The 24,808-nt window shown below is 37.7% G+C and overlaps 1 protein-coding gene across 2 annotated transcripts in view; it reads left to right on the forward strand.

Annotated features, from left to right (window-relative positions):
- Positions 1-24,808, forward strand: part of LOC149072138 (trissin receptor-like) — a 107,736-nt gene that overhangs the window by 74,689 nt on the left and 8,239 nt on the right. The gene's annotated exons all lie outside the window — the stretch shown is intronic.

Genomic DNA, 24,808 nt, shown 5'->3' on the forward strand with positions numbered 1-24,808 from the left:
ATATTTTTGTCTTGTTTTCAAGAGATTTGGGAGTGGGTTTTGGATTTGGGAGAGTCTTTTCACAAACTAAATTCAATTGAATGAATTTGATTCAATTACATGTATAATAAAAGTGTTTTATTGAATATTGTGACGGTCAAGGCCGACCGTATTCACGAATATAGGTGACGCGCCCGAGATTCGCTCTCGTGGCAGTCGTGTTCGAGAGTGGTTCGAACAAAGTTGTTGTGATGTCACCCACGCGGTGTATATGCTGTCGTAAGCCGGATTTTTTTCCCCCCAGATGTAAATTTTCAGTCCCTTGAAAATAAAAATATAGTAGTTTCAACCCTACGAGGCTACAATTTGACGCCCAACGTGAAATATGACGGTTTTTTTTCAACTCGAGGGAAATCGTCAGCGTTCAGCCTGAACGTACCTACAAATTGGCAAGTGAAACTTTCGTTGCAAAGGTCCGTCCGATGTTCGTTTCTACCTGAAAAGAATTCATCGCATCGGCTGTTTCGAAATTCGCGGAAGTGTTCGTCGAGTGTGAAAATGTTCGTCCGATGTTCGTTTTCAACCTGAAACGAAATTCGCGAAAGTGTTCGTTGAGTGTGAAAATGTTTAATGTTCGTTTTTTATTATGTCGTTCCGCACGTCTCAAAAGTGTAGACTTTTTTTTTTATTGTTATTGAAACATTCGTTTATATATAGTGTGACATGGCTTATTTAGTAAAAGGAAAGAAGCAAGACCTCATCATTCTAGCTCAAGCGTTGGGAGTAGCAGTGTCAACCGACATGACAGTCGTTCAGATAAAATCTGCAATAGTCAACCACGACGATTATGATGAGGACTTTATGAAAGAATTCCTGCTAACTGTCATCGATGAGAGAATTTCGGACTCTAAACGCCAAGATCAACGGGAACAAGCCACGCTTCAAGCGGAAAAGGAAATCGAAATCCGAAAGTTGGAAATGCAATTCGAACTTGAAAAACTCAAACTTCAACCGAAGTCGCTTATAACGGTGCCAGCTCTGTGTCAACGTCACCAGAATTTAGATTTTAACTTCATAAACTGCTCCCGAGTTTCGACGTTCAAAAGGATGACATATCCTTGTTTCTATCTCTCGCTGAACGGCAACTCAAATTGACGAAGGTCCCAGAAGAATTTTGGGTATCCCACCTCATCACAGTCCTGCCGAGTAGTGTAACATCGCTCATCGCACAGGAACCTGAAGATAAAGCATCTGATTATCAACATGTAAAAGGGGTCCTCCTGAAACGTTTCCGATTATCTGCTGAAAAATTCCGTCAACTGTTTGCTACTCACAAGGAATCGAAAGACAGTACTTGGCGTGATTACTATTTCGAGCTCAGGTCGTTCTTCGAGAACTGGTTAACTGAATCGAACATCACAACTTTCCATGGGTTAAAGGACTTGATCATTACCGACCAGATGAAAAAGAAAGTCCCTCCTGAATACAAAGAGCATCTAATGAATGAGTGGACAGAAGTAATCTCACCCACTGTTCTTGCCGATAAACTGGATGCCTATGACAATATCAGAAGTGTTTTCAACCGAAACAATTTTTCGAATAAACCCGAACAAGTTCGTAAAACTGTGCAACCCCAAAAATCCTTACCTTTACATGACAGATCGTCTATCGTTTGCTATGGATGTCGTATGCCAGGGTTCATCAAAGCAAAATGTCCAAATTGCTCTCCATCGACTGCGACAGCTGTGAAATCACCAAACAACGCTATTTTGTACAGCTGTCAACCCACAGACGCTCAGGTATCGCTACCGCTGATAAAAATTCAAGTATGTAAGATCGTGGTCTCATATGTATCGACACAGGTGCGACACACTCGGTTGCAGGGGAACTCTTATACAAGCTTTTTCTAAGTAAAAATGTACCAATGAATAGTGCCACCTCGACTATTTGTCTGGCTGATGGTACCCGGTCTATCAGCAAGGTCTATGAAGTCAACGTACCTGTACGCGTTGGAAAGCGAACTGTCAATACTACCTTTTTGGTGTTTCCAGAAGCAAAGGGTAACCGATCACTGCTGGGATTGGACTTCCTGACGGCAGCAGGCATCGCTGTGGATCTAAAGAGGAAATGTTGGTTTTTCAGTGACACTCCCCATCACCAATTCTCATTCCCACAGCTTTCAGCGGCTGAAGTGTGTGTGTGAATTGGATAGAATCGTGGTTGTGAGAAATAGGTCACAACCAATATGGTGAACGGGGAATTTTCTGTGATTGGACAAATGTTAAAAATAGAGTCCCTCAAGGAAGTGTCCTTGGTCTTATTCTTTTTTTACTCTTTATCGATAAAATCGATCATGGTATCGATGGGATTGTTAGAAATTTGCAGAAAACGTGAAGCTAATGGGGGTAGTCGGGAATCCAAGCGACAGGGAGATGCTCCAGACAAACTTGAATATGATTGCAGCTCAGTGTGAATAAATGCATGGCCGCTCATTTTGGTTCGAACAACCCACGTTTTACTTACGAGTTGAATGGTATTACTATTCTCGTTGCAACTAGGGTCACCAATTTGGAAATTCTCATTGACGAGTGGCAGAAATACGGCTTAGGTTTTCTCAACATTGTTCAGCGCTGGTCAAAAAAGCGAATAGAATGCTTTGTTTTATTCTTAGAAAGGTCTTGGAGACCATACCTACACAGGGACTAAAGGCTGAAACACACTACTATGACGTAATGTGTAACTACGTCACGTCAGATGGCGTGGGATCATATCAGACATTATACAGTGTGCACACTGCTCTGATGTTTTAAGAGATGCATTAAAGCCGAAACACACTACGATGACGAATTTGTGAAATCTTATTCGTGGAAATTCTGTGACGTGAAATTCCACATCACATAATTTCAACGAATCAGAATTTACATCTCTGGCATGACGTGAAATCACGTCACGTTAGTGTAGTGTGCTTCAGCCTTTACGCCATCATTCGAAGTGAAGTCATTGTGTGTGTTGGTAGCGATATCTACTACTGTACTATCGTTTTGAGAACTCGTAACTATTTTTGACTTCCAACACCCATCGATGTGAGACATGTTTTGAATGACCTTGATGAGGAAGAGGAATAAATGACTGCATTAATCGTTGCAGCAAAGTGTTCGAGAAGAACGTGGAGGCATCCCATACAGGGCCACCTTTACCATACATGGGGGGCCTATCGCAAAAATAATAGCTGGGAACCTTAGCTATAATTTTTTTTTTCTTCTGTGAAAGAGAGGAATCGAAAATTCAGAAAATGAAAACTTGAAATAAATGGAAGGAAAAAAAAAATTCAGAATTGGTGAAATATAGAATAATGGAAATATATAGAAAAACTACAACGTTACATCGATACAACGATAAATCTCTCTACAACGATATTTTTTCAAGTCTTGTTCAGAAATGTCTATATTCAAATGTTAAACTGCTGCCTCTCGATATAACGATAATCCCTCTACATCGGTATTATTCCTAGGTCCGCAGAGTATCGTTATATTGAGGTTTCACTGTAATTCCAGAACTGATGAAAATTCAAAGTTCCGGAATTAAAGAAAATCCAGAATTTTAAATTGATGAAAATTCAGAATTCCGGAATTGAAGAAAATTCAGAAATTATTAAAAAACAATTCGAGATATGGTGGAAATTCAGAACTATTTCTTTCTAAATGAAATGCAGATTTCCAGAATTTATGAAAGAAATTATTGCTACTGTAAATGCGGGACCCCCAAAACGCAGAGCCCGGTGCGACGGCACCTGTCTCACACCCTTAAGGGCGGCTCTGATCCCCATAAATGCAGATCAACAGCTGTCTGGTGAACCAACACCTTCTACAGCAGAAAGTCTCCGTACGAAGCTTTGACGTCACTACAGTCGTCTATTTCATCTGTAGCCATTGAATATAAAAGTCCGACGTATGTGTGTGAAATTTTTACTTTTTTTTTGCAGTATATTTATTCAATGACTATAGGTGAAATGGGTGACTTCAGTGACGTAACGAGCTTCGCGCGAAGGCTTACAAGGTCTTGCTATACAAGGTCTTGGTAGGGCCATACAGCAGAGAATTTGACCTAACGTGTTCGATAAGTTCCTCTTTCATCGTCGAAACGCAAACAAAAAACAAAATAAATGAAAACACGAAAACACCCAAATGAATCAGAACGCGAACAAGCAAAAACGAGGAAAACAAATATGGCGTCTTCCTATGCCATCACACGACTGACGAAAATCTGAAAGGTTTTGATTTTTTGCTGACACGTAATAAGGCGTGTTACGTCAGATTTCATAATTCGACAGAAGGTTCATAGGTGGAATTTATATCGCACACATTTCTAAGTGGTCTCACGTCACGTCAGAGTAGTGTGCACGGATTTTTGCGTATTGCGTCAGATTACATCATCCCAGACTTTACCACGTCACGTCAGCACAGTGTGAAAGTACCTACAGAAGACTCATTGGTGGAACTTTATATCTCACGCATTAACGTGTGGTACCACGTCAGCGTAGTGTAAGTGTTTCAGCATTTAGACTTGGTTGAGGGAGTGCAGAGAAGATCTACGCGTGCTCTTGTTGGCACGCAGGGCTTGAGCTATGAAGAAAGACTTGATTTCCTGAATATATATTCACATCGGAGGAATGCAGATGTCGGGGGGGGGGAATAATCGAAGTGTTTAAAGTTTTCAACGGGATGGATAGGATGGAGCATGAGTTATTAACACACCGTCAATATAGACTGCTTCGACGAGGGGACACCAGTATCATTTAGTAAGGCACAATTCCCGACTGGTGTCACGAAGAGTTTTTCCTCTAATAGTGTTGTGAATAAATTTAACAGCTTACCTTTCGAGGTAGTGAATTCTAACACAATTGATATGTTTAAAAAGAAGTACGATAGACATAGTGGGAGAAGCTATCCATACTCAGATAAGGCAACAATAATTTTTTTTATGGGCAGCGTATTTATATATTTATTTATTGGTTTTTTTCTTTTCGTGGTATGTACTTTTATATTCAGTATTTTGGTTATATTTGACATCCATATTTTTATGGGCATCTTTTTGTCAGCCACCTCGATGGGCAATTTGCCTGTTGTAGCCTTAGTATTTGTATATATGTAAAGAAAATATTTTATTTGGAATAATCGGAAAATCTGAGTTGAGTGACATACGGGCCGTTCAAGTATTACGTCAGCAAATTTCTAGCCATTTTTTACCCCCCCCCCCCTTGTCAGCAAAATTTCGTCATCAGCTCTGTCCCTCTGAATCCTAACGCATATTGTGTTGGGATCAGAGACGTACACGGGGGAGGGGGGGGGGCACGACGGTAAAAAAAAAATTAAATAAATTTAAATAAATTTAATTGAAATTTCGGAAGAAAATACCTTTATATGTTATTATAATCAATTTCTGTTAATTTCAATGTTATTTGAAGGCTATGAACTCAAAATTTATCTTTAATAAATTCATTGCGACCCACCCTCTAAGCCATATATGGTAAATCGCATAAAGGCCCTTGGCCCGCAGACAAAATGGAGGTTATCTGATGAGACCCCTGCTCTCTTCAAACGTAATTTTGTAAAAGTGAACTAAGCGGCACATTTACAGATCCCTTAAGCGACCCGTGGTACAATTCCAGAGCATTTTAGCGGCCCGTGGCGCATTTTCAGATCATTTAAATAACCCAGAACACAGTCCCAGAACACTTAAGCGATCCGTGACACATTTAGAGATCCCTTGAGTGACATGTGGCATAATTTTAGAGCACTTAAGTGGCCCCCAGTGCGGTTCTACATCACTCATGTTACCCGTGGCACATTCTCAGATTATTTAAGTGATCCGCGGCATATAATTACGGATCACTTGAGTGATGAGTGGCACAGTTCCACAGCACTTAAGCGGCCCAGACACATTTCCAGATCACTTAAATCCGCGAAACATTTAGAGATCACTAAAGTGGCTCTGTAGGGCACTTATCAATAGGGGGGAATGTTACTTCAAGTGCCCACAAACTATCGAAAGATTCTTCTCGTTTTTGGCGCACCGAGTATAATATGCCATTAAGAGTATTTCATATTTCCATAAAGGGTAGTTGATGACGTAAGCATCATCCAAACTCCCTTCCCCCCTTGTCATCAAAAGTCAGCAAATCGGAACCCCCCCCCCCCCGTCGATGCTAACGTATTACTTGAATGACCCCATATAAAAAATTTGAAAAATGCGCTCAAGTCTCATTAAATACGAAGAATATGGTTACCTTAGGTCTAATTAGAACTTTAGTGCATAAAATTCACACCCTGTGGTGCGGCAAAAATTACCGATTATTTGAAGCGTGTGAATTCGTATATCGTGATGTAATTGGAAATTGCTCGCAGAGAAAATTCGAGAACTGTGTGAAACGAATTTCAAATCTCGAATTTGGAGATGATGGACGCTTGACCAAACTCTGATGGAAGTCTCCGAAGTCCATCAGATTTCTCTCTAGTGATTTTTCACCCTTCAGTAAAAACGGTTTCTAGAAGCGTGCATTTACCTTATATTTTTGGAGAAACGGAACTATAATACCGATATATGTCAGTGAGGAAGAGAGAAGGAAATTGATTTTTTGCAGCTTTTACATAACTAGAAAAAAATTATTTTTGTTGAGCTTATGAGGTTCATTTCTTCATGAGATAAAACAAGATGTTATCAATAAGATATGTTATCATTTTCTAGAATGGAAAAGTATACTGCTGTTCAAAATTAAGAGATGAGATTAAATGAATTTTTTTCGAGTTTCGCCGAAATACCAGACGGGATTCAATAGAATTTGGTATGCATTTAAAGTAAAAGACAAAACAATTGATACAATTGAAATCTGAAAGTACTCACTCACATGATTGCAAGTAATGCTCATGACAGTCTGAATGCTCAAAACAAGAGGACAGCCTAGAGGATGCGTGGTCACCTCTAAAGTCGGTTTCACACCCGCAACTCTACGATCCTTTCAAAAACCTGTTATAAGGTGTGAAAATCTTCAAATTCAGACTCATCAGAATACTCATCAGAGTGAAAACATAATTTTCTGTAGATTGTCCGCCGCGGTAGATAATCCGCATTTGTTAATGTTTAACCGCTTTTTTAACCGATAATCCGCGATTATACAGAGGAAAAAACGGTATATGTTGCCATCTGGTGGTCCCAATGTCATTTACGAGCAATTAGCCAATTGTTGTCACTGTCCATCGCACGGTGCCGGTCAGCATATATATATACACGCTCCAAGGAAGAAATATTCTATCCGTCTTCATAGCTTAGTGGTAGAGCACTCATCTGACTGTGAAGGCAGAGAGACGAGTTCGTCTTTCCAAAAAACAAATACTATATATAAATTGTAAATATATTAATATGTAAAATTACTCAAGAAGTATTAATTATTCAAGTATTTATTATATATCAGTGTAATTATTATCTTTTAACTTCTATCGCCATAGGCGGAACCAGGAAAAGGGTGAAGGAAGCGATTCCCCGCCGTTCTGTAAAAAAAATTGTGTTATTGGCATAGGTGGGAGGGCAAGGATAAATATTCGTTCCCCCTTTTCACTATGCAACCTCGGTGATTCTCCTCCCCTCGTTCGAGGAGCCTATCTCCACTTATGTCAATCACACTATGCACGAGAAGGAATTCATAAATTTAGCTGGCACTGCAGTTTGCATTTACATCAAGAAAAGAAAACCGAAAACCAAATGGTAGAAAGGGTGGCTTTCAGCTAGAAAACAATTGACATTTAAATTTGGTTCAACAAATCTATCTCGAGCCTGCTGATTGGCGAAATTACTTACGGATGGATGAGAGGGCATACAATACGTTGCCCCAAATGTCACCGCAATGATCAAGAGAAATGACAGGAACGTGCGGAAAGACATCCAGTATAATCGATAACTCCGGTATATCGTCGAGGGCACGCTTTCTTCTAACTTTATCATTATAATCTTCATTCGTCTCTTACCACCTTTGCCGGCAACTACAGTGCGGCAACTGCCCCGAGTGACAAACTTTAGGGGTGGCAAATTTTAAGAGACAAAAAAAAAAAAATTCGTTATAAAATCATAGAATTTTACAGTGGTGGGATGGCAAAATCACATGTTCGCAACCCCCCCCCCCCCCACACACACACAAAAATCTAGTTATGGCCCTGCTTGCCACAGACAGAGCCTGTTTCTCATGTATTTAGAGCCCCCCCCCCATTTCTATACAACATGCCTTGAAGCATAGTTACGGGGTATTATTGTGTAACAAATTATGTATAATTACTATAAATAAATTCGGAAGTATGCGATGGTTTTTTACGTATTATCACCTTTATAAATTCAAAAAATCAACAAGATGGGAAAATGGCAATATTCTACAAAAAAGAGGAAGGAGACTAAAATATTGAAAAAAAAAATTGGAAGCCCTAAAAACTTGTGGGCTTTTGGCACATTCCCCGTTTGCCCATGCGAGAAACTGGTACTGGTTAAAGACATGGTTGTACTTTTCAATGACATCGAGTGTAGACGAGAATCTGACAGAGTCTATCAATTCTCACCAATTCATTTGACTTTCTCTCACGTGATAAGTTGTGGATTGGCGTGGGGACATTCGACCTGTTGTATCGCTCGTGTGTGTGTACCCCCCCCCCCCCCAAAGCGTTGCTTTAGACTTGCAATCTGAGCTTTGGATTGCCCCGCTTCATTACTTCATCAAAAGGTTGGCGGGTATACATTCTACGAAAGCAAGTGCATATATGCTCTTGCGCAAAGCTATAACGATACATCGACATTGCTGTACAAGTCCCGTGTGGTATCTTTCCATCGAGTTTAGTGGGTCACTTCTCGTTATGTTTCAGACATTTTAATGTAATTTGAACCACTTTTTAAAGCTTCATCTATTTATTGCTCAGCCAAAACAAAAACTTTTGCACTCGGAGGATTTAAAACTTTATCCGTCTTTTAAGAAAATGTGACTGAGATTACATTTATATATTATATATGTCGTACATAAAAGAACTAAAATTCCCTATAAAAGAAGATTGTCTACTGAAAAGTATTTGCGTAACATTTCTGTTTTTTTAACGTTCAATTTTTTACGTCTATCTTATATTCTGGTCTAATACGCTTTCTATATTGTTGTTTTAAAATTTTTCCGCGGATGTTCCAAACACTTCTCACGAAATCGTTGCGCATTATGTACTTTTAAGTTGTCTCGAAGTTTGTCATTTTCTGTACACCCTAAGAATGTAAATTTCCTGCTCACGTATACGCGTGAGGTCAGGCCATTATATGCTTAATATAGGGATGCGTGCATAGTTATTCGTTTATCACACGTATATTCCACTGAAAGATGTCAATGTTCTGTAAATATTACTGGATACGGCAGATGAAAGGTAAGTCTGCATTTCTCTATCGTAAAAATTCTAAAATAATGGGATTTCACACGCGATTCAACTACATCAGGTTAATAGTCGTTCAATGTTTGATCATTGCATATGTATTTATTCGAATATTCGATCTGAACATTTAGAGAGTGGTATTATTGTTGTTCAATAAACCACCTCAAAATCATGCCTTCAGTTGAATTTCTTATGTCTACACAAATTGAAAACGTCGAGACATCACTGTGGAGAGAGAGTTCTTATTTACTCTATCATAAGTTTTCGATAATAATACGGCACTAATTGAAGTTTTGAATTCGCGTATCTAGTGTGAATGTCATTTGCTTGACAACTTTTTTTTCCGAATAGAAATAATTAGCATTGTAGCAAAACACGCCAGAACTAAGACCTATTATAATTACTAACCAATAAATGGCCACTAAAAAAAAAAATACCAATCTCCGTTTCTTTTCTTTCACTAGCGATTTGAAAATATTTTGATGTTATAGGTCTTGAATGAGTTAGCGGTTGACACAGTGACATCAACAACATACTTTGTGTGCGTGATATTCTCTTTTCAAATTTATTTCGTGAATTATCTACCATCAATCAATGGCCGGCTTCTTTCGATCCTTCAACTGCAAACAAAACTTTGTGTTTTTGAAGCTATCGATTCTATCAATTTCTTTTCAATCTTGTACATAAGATTTTTAGAGTAAAAATTGGCCGTGAGTACGTTGGTATCTACATTATCTATATGTTACTGGCAAAGCCCGAAGTGCGGCCAATTCGCGAATTGGTAAATAGTTTTGACCAATGTCCGAATTGCAGAAACAATTTGGACTTTGAGCGGCCATTTAGCAAAGTGGCCGGAAATCCCTGACCAAAGATCGATGTACTGATGTAAGACGGCCCGGTAGGAGCCAAATCCGTTTTTTAATCTCCAACGTGTGATACATGTCTATATATAGCAACTGTATTGCAGATTAGAGCTCCATGTGACGAGAGCGAAAAGGTGAAAAATAATTATATAAACATAGTTTTCTCTCTCTCTTTCAAATTTTAGAGAGAAAAAAATTATTACCGCATCATGACTGTGATTTGGATGAGTTGCCATAACTAACGTGGACATAATTATCATGAAAAAACACTCCAACTTGACAATGATCCCGAATCATGTCTTTTGCTATCGGACTATGACCAGGTATCACTGTCCTCTTCGCGAACTGGCCGGGTCAATATCTAACGAAATTGTCCGATTCGTGAAGTGGGCGGCCCCGCCGCGAATTGGCCAATTTCAGACTTTGGCAGTAACACACATGATTGACTTTTTCTTAATGTCTCGTCAAACAAGCATGTGCGACCTTTGAAAGTCTTTATAAAAACTGCTCAGCTGCCACCATATTTGTTCAGTGGGACAAGTAACGGTCAGCGTGCTTACAGTCACGTCCAGTCATAATACTCGACAAATTTCTATTTCTCATGAGCATGAAGATTTCAGTATAAACATATACACCCAGACTATTATAGGCCTGAAGCATATTCTAGTGATGTCCTCGCATGAGTTCCTCCGATTTCCAATGTATCCTAAAATGGAGCTAATCCAGGAGATTTCAATATGATAAATCTGGGTAGCACTTGGCAGTCAAGTGGTTAGAAAGACAGCCAATTGATTCAATAGGGTTCAAACCATTCAGAATCAACTCTCAACTGCAGTTTTTTATGTAATGAGCCTTAGCAGTGAAAGATAGCGGGTGTCAGCCATACGAAGTCATATAAGTCAAAAGTGAAGAAGTCTGAGTAGCTTAACTGAGCTTAAAAAAACAACCAAATACAGCCGACCCTAGTTTTTATGAAGCCGTACAGACTTAATAATTAGTTCGAAAATCGAAAGTTCGAGAGACGATGAGAAAAATGCGGGAAATAAAAATGAGTTAGTGAATCACCTTTATTGATTTCCATAAGAACCACTTATTTTTGTTTGCTTCATCACAAACTTTTTGAAATAGTATACACATGTTTATTCCATAGAGTTGATTTAGGATAACATTTCACACGAATCCCGCTTCTCTGAAATATTTTCAGGATGGTGGAATGCCACTGAAACCACTTGCCTTTAAAACGATTGGAGGATTCAATGTAATTTTTTGAATCCCGTACTTTTTTTTGCAAATTCTGTCTTTGTAAGAGTTCGCACATTAATTTCTTTCAAAAAAAAACTTTGTTCTATCCATTGCCAAGCACAACCTTTGCCGTTTTGGAAAGACCAGACCAGACCAGACTTAAAATTTTACGATGGTGACTGGCCCTTAAATCGGGCCATTAGCCAACATAAGGGCTGGGGCCCCTTGGGGACCCCCGATGAAGGGACAGACAAGGGAGTAATGTATGTGTAGTTGTGAAAGTGCATGTATGAGAAGGGAAGGTTTGGGAATAATTCCTCTTTTGAAAAATCAATGGTCACAAAATGGTCTGTCGACTATTAATATTAAAATTAAAGAATTTTTTGCCGGTAAAATGCCACCACTGCCTTACGTTATTAGTATTATTATTATTAGCTTCGCTTGTGAAGAAGCCCGGTCGGGCGACGCTTTGATGTCGTCCTTGGCGTTTCTCATTGGTTGAGACGCTAACTCAGTTCCCTATTGGCTGGAACCTGTAAAAATACATATTTCATGCACAAAAATAAATGTTAGAAGGCAATGATGAAAAAAAGAGAAAGTATTAGTACGGTTATGCATGAAAGCTGGGAAAAAAACATAGAAACAACGATTAAGAGAAGAGAATTACGAACACGATTTTTTTTTTTTTTTTTTTGAAGGCACGAAAAAATTTTTAAGTTTTTTTGAAGAACGATTTTTTTGGTTTTTTGGACAGAAAAAAGATGGGGAAAGGAAAAAGAAAAAAGATCAAGAAGTATCCGATTAAATAGTGAATTTACGAGAAATTCAGAGGGAGGCCTAATCTTTTTTTTCTAGAATATTTCCTGCTTCCGCGAGAAATCTCTCAAAGACGGCTTGCCTCTCTTTTTTTGTTTTCAGTTTTAAAATGTCCTCGAAGCATATTTTCGCGAATTCGAAGACGTAATATGTCGAATTTGAGCATTCTGCCGAGTCATCCGTTGACGGTCCAGAAAGTTCAGCGCGGCTGATCGCTGATGGTGCCGGCGAGGGTGCGGCATCTCTTGACTGCTGCTCGGTGACTGGGCTGCTTTCGGCTATAGGCTTCGGGAAATTTTCTAAGTTTTTTCGTAAGTCCGTAGATCGAGTAGGTGAGCGGAAGTCCGTAGAGATTGGACTTGTGTTTCTGCTGGGCCCACTTTTCACGTTGGACTTGTCGATTTTCGCCGGTGTTGTTTGGCTCGATTTTTCAAAGTTCGGTTGATTTATCGATGGAATTGATATTCTTTTCCGCGGGGTTGATTTTACACCAGTACTGCTGTCTTTGTTCAGGACACTCCTGGGAATGAAGTCGGTGCTTTTGGCCGTCGGCTTTGCGTTCTGTGGTGACGAACGGTTGGTGTTCAATTTTTCCGGGCTTGTGTTTCCCGACTTCAGTTTCCGGAGTTCGGCTAAGAATGCACTGCATTTTTTAAAACTCGCTGGGTGTCCTTCAGAATTGCAATTTACGCAGAATGGCTGATCTTTTCCGCGAACTTTCGGGCACGGCTGACCATTATGTTGTCCCGTACATTTGATGCACCTTTCTTCGAACGTGCAGGCGTCCGCTCGGTGAGTCCAGCGCTGGCATCGGGTACACCTTTTGGGGTTCGGCCGATTTGGGTTTCGTCTAAAGGGTGCGAAACTTACTGAGATGTATTTCAGCACTTTGAGATCGGTGATTTGGCGGGACGAATGGTCACGGGGGAGAGTAATTTTCCAGAGCGGAATTTTCTTTCCTCGCGCCGATTTTCGCCTTGATTTGAGTTGGGAGATGCCAACGACGTTGTATGTCTTTTGTCGGCGTATGGGTGCTAAGGCCTTTTAGCACGACACTAAAGTTCTCGTTATTACGGTTGGAGAAATGCACAATTTCGACTTGTTGTTTGCGAAGAAAATTTACGGCTAGGTCGTAATCCGTTTTGCTGTGAAACTTAATCTTGTAGGATTCGCCTTCTAGTTTCACTGAAAAATTCTCCTCACAAATTTCGCGAAGGGGATCCGCGATCTGAAACCATCGGTCTTTGCCCGAAGCGCATACGGCTAGGCAGAGCGTTTCCTCCGTCGGCACCGGCTGGCTGTCACTCACCATGGGAGGCGTGGTGGCTTGCACTGGGACGCTTTTTGATTGGTCCTTTTTCGCCGTTTCGTTTGAAGGAACGCTGCCTGTCGCGGTGGATTCTGGGTCTTTTCCTGAAGTTGAATTTGTGAATACGACCGTTGGGATAAATTCTTGAGCAATTCCGGAATCTACTTTTCCTGGAGAGATCCTGGGGGTTGAGTTTCCCGATTCAGTTTTGGATGAATAAGTTTCGTCAAGTGTTACGAATCCAGCTGGGTTATTTGGGCCAGTGGTGTTTTGGCTTTCGCTGTTCAAGGTGAATGACAGCTTTTTTGTCCCAAGGTTTTCCAGGTTTTTCCTGATTTCGTTTCTTTTCATCTTAGCCAGTCCAGGGTACTCATCGTAGAAACACGAGCTTGGGAAGTTAATGAGATATTTTATACCTCCTTCCGTGAGATACTGCAGTCGTTTGATCTCTTTTGGCTCCTCTGTTTCCTTGATTTTCCCGAAGTCAATGAAGGCGTTCTGAAAGGTTAGACCCTTGTTACACGCTTTGGATGACGTGTTGTTAGCTTTTAGTAGAGAGCTATAGTCGTCTCCGATGCTTTCGAAGAAATTTTTCATTGACTGGACATGTTCTGTTATAGTCTTCTGCGATTTGAATTCCTCCACCAGTTTGTGCCAACCAAAGTTGTCTGGTTTTGCCACTATATCGTGAAAGAAACAAACTGGGATAATATCCATATCGTTTGAGTGGGCCATAACACGAAAAAGTTAAGAACTGCTAAAGTTGAGGGTAGAAAAATTTACATGGGTCCGACTGAGTACGGCCCGTAGAGCTAGGGTTGTGCTAGCATGGGGAGCAAAAGATTTGCGTGACCGTCACCATGGGTGTCTGGCGGCGTGTGATCGACTCTCAACTTGGAATGGCCTATCATACCATTTCTCTAACTAGCAGCTTATCCAATCATAATGTACCAATGACGAATTACGTTGTCAACGCATCTTCAAAATCCATGGTCATCCCCACCAACAATTGAGCCTTCCTTCTTGGCACGTGTTCGCGAAACACCTGTATGTTGGTGGTGACAAATTGATGAACTACCTTCTTCTATTTTCTCTCAAGACACGTAGAACGTCCGAATTGTAGTATGCTTTTGATTACAACAAACTCGGAGGCGGCTGAAAGAATAAAATGACCAAAAAAAATTGCGGATTAAAACGAAGTTCGTAAAATAGAGAGTCGATAGAAATGAGAGTTTATAAAATGGAGCAGATTTTAACATTATCTCTATGGCATGCTGTTCGGGACAGGACCAGTTCGTAAAAAAGAGCATGTTCGTAAAATCGAGCGTCGACTGTAGATTAAATCGCTTGTATAACGGCTTTGACGGAACACTGTTCACACAAGGCAAATTATGATTGTAAACACAAGCACTTTGAAACCTGTTTATCAAGTTTGCTCCTTAAATTTTAATTTTCTGATGAAATTATTTTTCTGAATGAATTTTCTATTCAAAATTGATTAATTTGTTTAACGATACTATTTACATTTTTAGCACAGAAGGATCAAAGTCAAACGTGACTGACAAACTACGTGGAAGCATCGCCGAACAACACAAGTTAATTAAAAAACTGTCATTCTATTATTTTATTAATTTCAATCGAAGTGGTAATCCTTCGATGGTGTCGTCGCATTCATACGCCACTGATAACACATAATGAAATAAAAAAAACTCGAAAATATGTGTTACATTGTACGTCACATGCATGATGGCAGCAGCAGCTTTTTTTAATAATTGAAGACAGGTGAGGAGGAAAAGATTGCTTATACTGTGAAATTTAGTTGGCCATAAATTATCACGAAAGAAAAAGTTTTTTATGTTTTCAAGATATTTTCCCTAGTTTCTAGATCTAGCAATATTCTACTGCTGTCGCCTCGACGCCATCTCTCGTCCTCAAGTTGAAATTGAACCGTGTTGAAACGGTTCTGAGACAAAAAGAAAATGAAGGAGTTAGAGAGTTCATATTCAAGCTACCCATGTCAACGTCTTTGGGTACATCCGTGACATGTTTTACCAACGGGGCTACAGTACTGTTAAATAAACCGAAGGAAAATCTTTGAAGCAATTCAATAATTGTGGAAAAAAAATTCGAATTCAAAAATTTAGTTAATGCAATTTAACCCCTCAATTGGCAAGCATTGAAATATCCGGAGGAGAAACATTTCGAGGGGTTATATATTAAGTATAAATAAACTATGAATATGAAATTTTGCTTGGTGACATGAATATTAGATTGGGTAACAGACTACAGTTTCTAATACTGAAATCGGATGAGATTATCTATCCGTAAATCATTTGGATGAATCGTCAAATAGTCGAGGTGGTTTCAAATAATCTTTTATTGGTGAACGGATCGTCACCATCTGATTGCAATGGCAACTTTACATTTCTTGGCTTTAATGGTGCAATCTGTTCTTAACCCATTAGCTGCCACGATCCCCATTTGGGGATTTAGGAATTTTACGTGTTTACGTTTACAACTTTTTGTGCATATATATAATTTATTCGGCCAAAAATTTCAAAAACAAATTGCCAGTTAATGGGTTAATTTCTGAAGATCTTTATCTAAATTACTTGATTGATTTTATGATCATATGCCTGTGTGAGTGGGCAGTTTTTTATTCTACCAATGTTGACAGAAAGGAAAAAAACAGTTGAAAACACCTTTGACTAAGGTGCAATGATTTGTAATCTGAATATGTATCTCAACTTAATGAATTTTTAAATGATCTGAACCATAGTTTCCCAAACTCTTTGTTCCATTACCCCCTTCTTCAGAAATTGTTTTCTCTCATCCTCCCCGAATTAAGCGAAGCCATAGGATAATGTTATATCCTATGTTATACTCGAAAACCTCATTTCCGTTTATCTTTAATTAATGTAGATTTTGAAAACGCTTTTGGGAGCTTGAATCACATAGTTTATGTGCTTTCGAAGTTTGGTCTGAATACCTGCTTTGTCAACCTAATTAGAGATATTTATAAAAAAAGCCAAGTGAAGCCGTGAGAACGGAATCCGGTTTGACGGATCACATTGATGTTCAAAAGGAGGAACGTTGAGTCCAAATTTGTTTTCATTCTACATTATTGAACTTATCCGACTAAATAAATCAGCTATCACCCCCTATCCAACTCGATAAAGACACATTCGTACATACATTACGGTTTACTGATGATCATCTGCGGGGTCATACTTGCGGATTCCCCCGTAAACTTGCAAAAAGAAAATTGATGAATTGAACACTTTTTGTTTGGACTTTCGCCAGTCAATTAATATGCGCAAAACAAAGATTATGGTTTGTAGACGCGGTGGACGCTTGACTCTATAACCAACGTTGGTTGTATAGGAACGACGAGCAGGAAGTAGTGTCAAATTATCGTAATGAACAGACTCCTGTTGAAGTTCTATTTGCGAATTCTAAACATGGAAAGTAATAGATTTCCCGAAAATTTTCCTGAAAAAACCTATACAATAAGCTTCCAAGGTCAGGATTATATATGCACTATAAAAGTCCTTTTATAAAACATGAAAAATTCAGCCAATAAGCTTATCGGTTGCATTTGCTCGAATGTAACCTATGAGCTTTATTGATTGGATTTTTTAAGTTTTAAAGAGAGATTTTATCAAACTTTCATAGTGTAATATCGGCCTTAACGGCTAAAATACCAAATTCAATCGGCTAACAACAATTCGGGGCATTTTAACGAGAGTGGATACAGTTTTTTAAAATTCACCCTCTATCTGCCATGATTAAGCATTACATGCCCTACCATGCGTCCTAAAACGGTTGATTTTGCAGGGTGAACAAAAAATTCTTCAGTTTTTACACACAAACTCTATAGATCAATAAAAACGCTTTCATGGATATCTAATAATCAACTCAGAAATACGTCTGAAGCGCGTATTAATATAGCCTCGTTTTAGTTGGCCAGCTATTAGACTGAGAAATAAATATTTCATAGTCGATCCTCTCTATATATGCAGCTTTTGTAATCTGCGTAAAAGTGAAACTTGCAAACACGTTTTTTTCGAATGTCAAACTTACAGAACTTTGCGGGATAATTATTTGCTCAGGAATGAATTTTAACCAAGCGCGAGTAACTCCAAAATCACACATATTTATTTTTTTCTTAACTGCTGTTTCAGACATCGATCCCTCTGAAAATTAAAACCAATTTATCAGAGCTCTGAATGATCCAGTCTTGTGTAATTGTGGTTTTATTTTTTTATTATTAATTTTTTTTGCATAATTATTCGTCGTGTTTTCGCTTAAGTATATAAAACCTATATGATTGTCTTTGTATGTACAATTTTCCAATTTTGTTTTTGATTTTTTGCGTTAAAATAAAATTGTATATTTCCACCTTTAAAATTGGCTCCGCCAAATTAAATAAAATTCCACTTCTAATATGATTTATGTAGATTTGAATAGTATAAAAATTTCATTTATTGTTTGCCAAATTACTTTTATATCATTTTTGAAAAATGCAGAGCAATATGTCTCCTCCACACGTGGCATTTCCCCCCCCAAAATTCAAGAGTGAAAAATCATTCTTAATTGGCTTGTAAAAAATAGGAGAGAGACGTGTACATTTGCGCCATTCTGCTAATAATTATAGAAACTTCGAACATTTTGGATACTTCACCAATTTTGCGAGCATGGGAAAATTATAATACGAGTGAATTCCCAGATATATTTCATAAAGATTTCTTATTCCGAGAGGCACTGTACATATTTCTCATTAATGTTTTTACTGTAAAAAAGTGCTTTGGCATCACGATTCTTTTTTTTTCTCTTGTTGTTTTTGCAAATCATATTAATTTCCTTATCTTTGAATATTGTATTTTTGTGTAATTCATTTTATTTTCGGTCTTCTTTGTATCGAATTCTCAATTTGTGTTTACATTGCGTATATATATTTTTGTATTATGTGTTTGTTTAATGATTTTTTTTTTAACTTGTAAATTTTTGACGAATTATTATTTATTTTACTTTTCTTTTATATTTACTTTTGGTATTTTTTATGTCCGTGGTGGTTTCCCATCTCTGTAATTGGGCTCAGCCTGTTGAAATGTGTAAATAAATAAATAAATTTCATATATAAACCGCTCACAAGTTCAGGAGTTGTTTATAAGCATCAATGCCAAAACGAGCTCAAAATATATATAGTGCCTGTATTTGAAAAAATATAATAAACTCACTTTGTGTGCTTGAGAGCATTACTGCCAAATAAAGGATTAATAAAAACGTGTCGCAGTTCAACTTACGTCACTTCCTAAGAAGACCGTGACATTTTAATCTTTCACTAAACGAAACATATAGTTTAGAGCTTATTTCGATTTTGGTTGCATTAATAAATCCATCTGAGATTCGTACCCAGGTGTTTTGAATTCCAGTTTCCGGCTGTCAGGTGGCGACAGTTGTATTTTTGATGGCTAAGTTACACTCTTTAAATGCCTTTTATGGAATTTTCATGGATATCACGCAATAAAACTTTCCCACTCTTAAGTGTAACAAAATCTTTTGTACCAATGGTATCCATGAACTCTTTTCCCATTTGGTGCGACCTTAACTCTATTGCTTATGCTGAATGAGAAACATTAAGGGAAAATGTTACCGATTGGTGACTTATCACACACGTCATGCACTTGATGAACGTACACTCAAAACGAAAGCCCCATTTAAGATTTTCGAATAGAAATCAAATAAATGGTTCGAAGCGTAAAAGAAATCTCTACTTTCAGTCATAAAAACGAAAGCCATAATCAAATCTTTCGCTCTAAATCACACTTTATCGGAATTTTCGTGTTTCTAGGGACTCGACTATTCAATAAATGGTCAGTTCACGTCCGGTTAGGAAGCCTTGAAGGTCATCGTGAAAAAAATCGAATAACAGTTTTGCCTTTTGAGTTTGAATCGAGAGAAACATAACGTGCCAAAATCAATTAACTGAATCTGAAACTAGTTATTTCCCAGAAAATAACTTCATGTTCTCTCGTGAGTGAGTTGTCACGTGGAAATAATTGGTAAGATGATTCCAAATTAGATCGTCCTTGTCACACTACGGTTATTTTAGGCACACGAGAACTAATTATTTAGAGGACCTATAATTATTTTCCTTGAATCAATGACGTCATTCAAACACAAATTTTTAAGTACAGGGTCAGGCATATATTCACGAAATATTTCAATCTATTATCTCTCTCTCTATATATATATATATATATATACATACACACAATTTACATTAGTGTATATATATACACTTCAAATCGTAATAAAAATCTATTGGACCAAAAGTTCCTAAGTTCGGAAATTGTTTTAAAGGAACCATATGAGATTTTGAAAGAAAATCATTCGAAAGGTCACAACCCCAGAGAGGTATTAAAATTATAAAACAAATGATGTTCAGGCTATTGGTTATCCAATGTGCAATCCATCATTTTTTACAAGGTGAAAAAGCAAAGTATTGCATTTTCTACTGTAGCTCAAATGTATCAGCCGATGCTGATACGTTTGAGCATACATGTAGTCGATCTATCAGTGAATATTTTGTTTTTCAGATCCCGCAAATATCACAATAGCCACAATAAATGTCGCTTTGGGATGTCCTCGAATCAGAGTCACCTGGACTACTTCACTACACACCAACTCCAGTCATATCGCTATACTGCAATTTACTGCCGTTAACAAGTGGGGTTGAAAATGAAGGTTCCATCTATGGGTGGTTGCCTCAATCCGTTAAGAACAATATCTTGTTATCTATATTCTTCCCCCGGCACCTGATGGCAACCTTAGGTAGACGGTGGTAGACGAGCATCTTAAGGCACGTATACATTACGGAGCATGTAATATGTAAGCATTCGCAATTGGTTGTTCAGTAATTTGTACCGTGTTGTGAACGATTCTTGAGCTGTTTGAGCTGGACCCACCGGCAATCGGTTTTTTCAATGAATACAAAGGAAAAAAAGAACACAACGGAAATTTGTGTACACACGAATGGATTAGAACCACTGCTGGAGGTCGTACGTTACAACAAGACCGGCATGCTAAAGTATACGCGCCTTTATCACCACGCCACTCCAGCATTTATTCACCTGGACTGGAATCCGATGACCGAGATGGCCAGTCAACGGGAAATAGTCGAGCAATAACCCCGTTTTATCGTGAAATTAAGCCTAAAACCACAAGAAGTATATAAGAAATATATTAGTTTATAACTTATTCTCTGAAATCAATATAATACTGGTGAATTCATCAAACAGTATCATTTCTATCTTGAAGGTGGCATTCCAAAATGGTTTTTCTTTAGGAAATGAAATTTCCTGACCTCTTTTATACCATTTTTGAATTTGGATACTTTTAGTCCAGAATTTTTAATTTTATAGAAGCTTCAAAGTTTAATTATGGTCACTCGGTATATTATCTTTTCCATTATTTTTCTTATTGCAAAGTTTCCAACGCGGATATAACTCCAGTAAATCAAACAACCAAATGGATTCGAGTTTAATATGGCAACATCAGTGAGTATAAAGTTTTCCTTTGTTCAATATCTGATACATGGAACGATCTTTTCTATTAACGATCGTCTTGAAAGAAACCGAGTTCACGAAAGAAAATACGTTGCGTTGTTCAATATGGCGATCAAGCTTTAGTTTTCCGTGTTTACTATTTTTCATTTTCTTTAAAGGTTTTAAGTTGACACTTGACGTAATGAGAACATAAATCTGGACCCCCCCCCCCCCGCTGAGAACAAACGCGAAATGTATCGTAAAAAATTGGATTTCATTCATTTTACTTAAAAAATTATTAACACAAGTTGAAGTAGAATTTAAATTCTAATTATAACAATAGACTCGATGGAGCGTAAAGAGAGCTGTCACATAGTTTACGCGATGGCTTTTCATGCCAAAGGCTAGAATTTGATTCCACCGACCAGACAGTGGTCATCCAATATAATTGGTTTTCGCGGTTTTCTAACTTCGAAGCGCAAATGCGAGGTTTGGTTGCATTTTAAAACCACTATTCACCACTTATAGAGTAACTCACAAAACTTCAATAAACGTGACTGAATATCAAATACTGAGCCTATTCATACTAAACCTCAACTCTATGGCATAGTGTTTCCCTAAAGGTGTGCCGCAACACTTTAAGGTGTCGTGAAAAAAATCGGACATTTTCAAAACTAAAATACGCTTATCGCTCTCTGAGAAGATCTAAAAAATGCAAATAAAATAAAATACTTTAAAAAATTCTATTGGTTTTTTCTCGTTTTATACTATCCAGAAGAATTTCGTGTCTGAAATCAGATTCGATGGCAGAATGACGTTCAAAACTTGCACACAAAAAAGCCATCGTCGAGATAAATCTGTCAATATGAAATTTTTTCATGTTTCTGCCAATGGAAACTTCTTTGCTTCTCCTTCCATGACGTTACAGAAAAATGATCTGATGTTTTCTCAAATGGCATCCGATATCTCCGTTGCTCAAATTACTCATATGATGATTCTTCGACTGCTTTTTTGAGCGAAAATATCTATAGACATGATATCTTACCTTCAAGATCGTTTTCATCGTAACTTAGTCCAATTTTATATTCTAAAATGACACTACTAAGAAGGAAATGGTGGGAGTACAAAATTGAATTCATAGCCATATATAAAAATGCATGTATTTACATACCTGATAGGAACATTGTGTAAATATAGAAAGAAATTTAATATTTTTCAAGTTTTTATGCTATCCCCAGTTAGATCATATCGGTTGATTTTCATAACATACTGTATAACGTTAAAGTAAACCACGCAGAATGATTTGAAACTGATAGTACACACGATGATTCAGTTGCTACGTTAGAGTGAACTGTTAGACACCATTTAAAGCCGGTTCCTCACACCCATAGCACTATGCGACGCCGAGCAGCACAAAAACTTGTTTCTCAGGTGGGGGCTGAGGGAATTTTTCAGTCAAAAACTGGTTTTTGGCCAACTTGTCTGAGCCCCCCCCCCCCCCGGTATTAGATAGTCTTAGAAATTCTTCACTTTTTTTACGTTTACGGCATTCCTGGGGAGAATGGGATAAAAAATGCAAATATCATGTGACATCATCAAATGTCTCGACATACATTAAAATTCAATTTTTTCCCGTTCCTAAAACAATAAAATTTATTGTCTTGAGAAGGATCAAAATATTTATGGCCTAAAACCAATAAAAACAGTTATAATTTTGAAAAACAAACAAAATTAATGCAAATCATTTTGATTCCATTATTAAATGAAAGTAAAGACTATTATATACTTCCATTAATAAAATTAAATTACCTTTTAATAAGAAAACGAATCACTTTCGCAATAGCAATTGACTATGTTAGAAAATAGGAGTCGTTTTTTTTTTCTTTCCTGCTCATAAATAATTACGCTTTTCAATTTTCAAATGAATTACAGACATTTGTGGAGAAGAGGTAGAAGAATTTTTAAATATTTTGTTCCTAAAAATAGAAAATCACACAAAAAATAATTTTTCGTGGGAGTCATCTATCTATCTATCTATCTATCTATCTATATATATATATAAAATTGATTTTCTGTGTGTCTGTGTGTCTGTGTGTGTGTATGTTCTCTATACAAATCTACAATTTTAGATCGATCGTCGCCAAATTTTGCATATATACCAAATGGGACCCGACTTGAACGATAGGCTACTTTAAAATTTCGTCAGACCAGGGCAAATGCCCCAAACGGGCAAAAAACTGTCGGGCAACAATGGTTTTCGGGCCTTAACAATCACTTTCCGAACGTTTACTTTGGTTACCGTGGTTCCCTGGCAATGCGTTTCAGACGTGTATATGTCTTTACAACGGTTTGTCACTTCTTTAATCCTGTTAGTATATGTATAATAGTTTATGCCTTTATAATGGTTTGCCACATTTTCAATATACTCTCAGTAATGAGGCTTTTTGAATAGACGTTATAATCAGCATCGCTTTGAGGGTCAAGAAAAGGGTGATCCTCATAGAAATCAGTATTAAAATTGCCGATTTAACTGCATAAATACGGAAATTTAGTGGGGGGGGGGGTTTCCTGCCACATCAATAATTTTAAAAATTAAATTGAATTCTCGATTTTTGAAATATTGAATTCGCTTGGAGATACGAAGCCCAGAAAATTAAATATGAATAATTTGCCGGATCTACTTTTGAGTTGGATATCCATGCAATAGCATTGTGATTTCAACTTTTTATCTATATCTTCTCAAGCATAAAAATTAATGTGTCTCCGTATTGTCTTTTGATATTTATTTGCATAAATTCATATAGTTTAGGATGTTTTTAAAATTAGTTTTGGGCCCCGTAAAGTGCATCGAAAAAATTCCACAGCTTTAATTAAGCATTTTTGGAAGCTGAAACAGGCAGAGATGGATAACTTGAAGTTCAGGGGGAGGGAATCGAAATTCCTAGCACCCATCAAAAAAAAAAAGGGGTGGGGACTATTCATTTCTATGTTTCTTTAAATTTAGATTTGTTTATTTCATGAGTCGCGCAGGACGTCGCCATATTGGGTATCTTTAGACACGGTTTGCATGTCCCTCAAAGAAAGAGGGAGATATCGCATGATCCAAAAAGCCTCATTGAAGAAAACCCGGGCAGCGCCGGGTATTATAGCTAGTTTGTTATAATTTCGTTCGATCTCTTTCGATTACTTTATTCTGTTCAAATGCGAAATTAATGACATAGTTTGACGGTAGAAAGTGCCAAATGACATTCGTATACAATGACTTCAATGGATGGAAGAATTGTGTGATTTTCTGAAATGGTAGTATTAGTGTGTGACTATCATTATTATCTCTTATTAGAGTCATTATCATTTTTTGCGACTTTCGTGTTTGATAGTTATATTTAAATACGCAAGGTGTCCAGTTATTCAGACTTTGCCTCAATAACTCGAACTCGAGTTCAGTGCGAAAGTTCGTGTACTTGATTTTGCTGGTCTTGCTCTTTGCGCCATCTATTGAAAATTGATGACATTGAATACTATGAAGTGTCACCTAAGCCCCAAAATAAATGCATTATGTAGTTTGCATTCCAGTGTAAATTAGTGCAATTTATTTTCACCTCGTCATTT

This window comes from Pholcus phalangioides, unplaced genomic scaffold, assembly GCF_987345545.1.
Source record: "Pholcus phalangioides strain wild (caught in Gottingen) unplaced genomic scaffold, Ppha-v1.0 ptg000017l_1, whole genome shotgun sequence".
In the NCBI taxonomy this organism is placed as follows: domain Eukaryota; kingdom Metazoa; phylum Arthropoda; class Arachnida; order Araneae; family Pholcidae; genus Pholcus; species Pholcus phalangioides.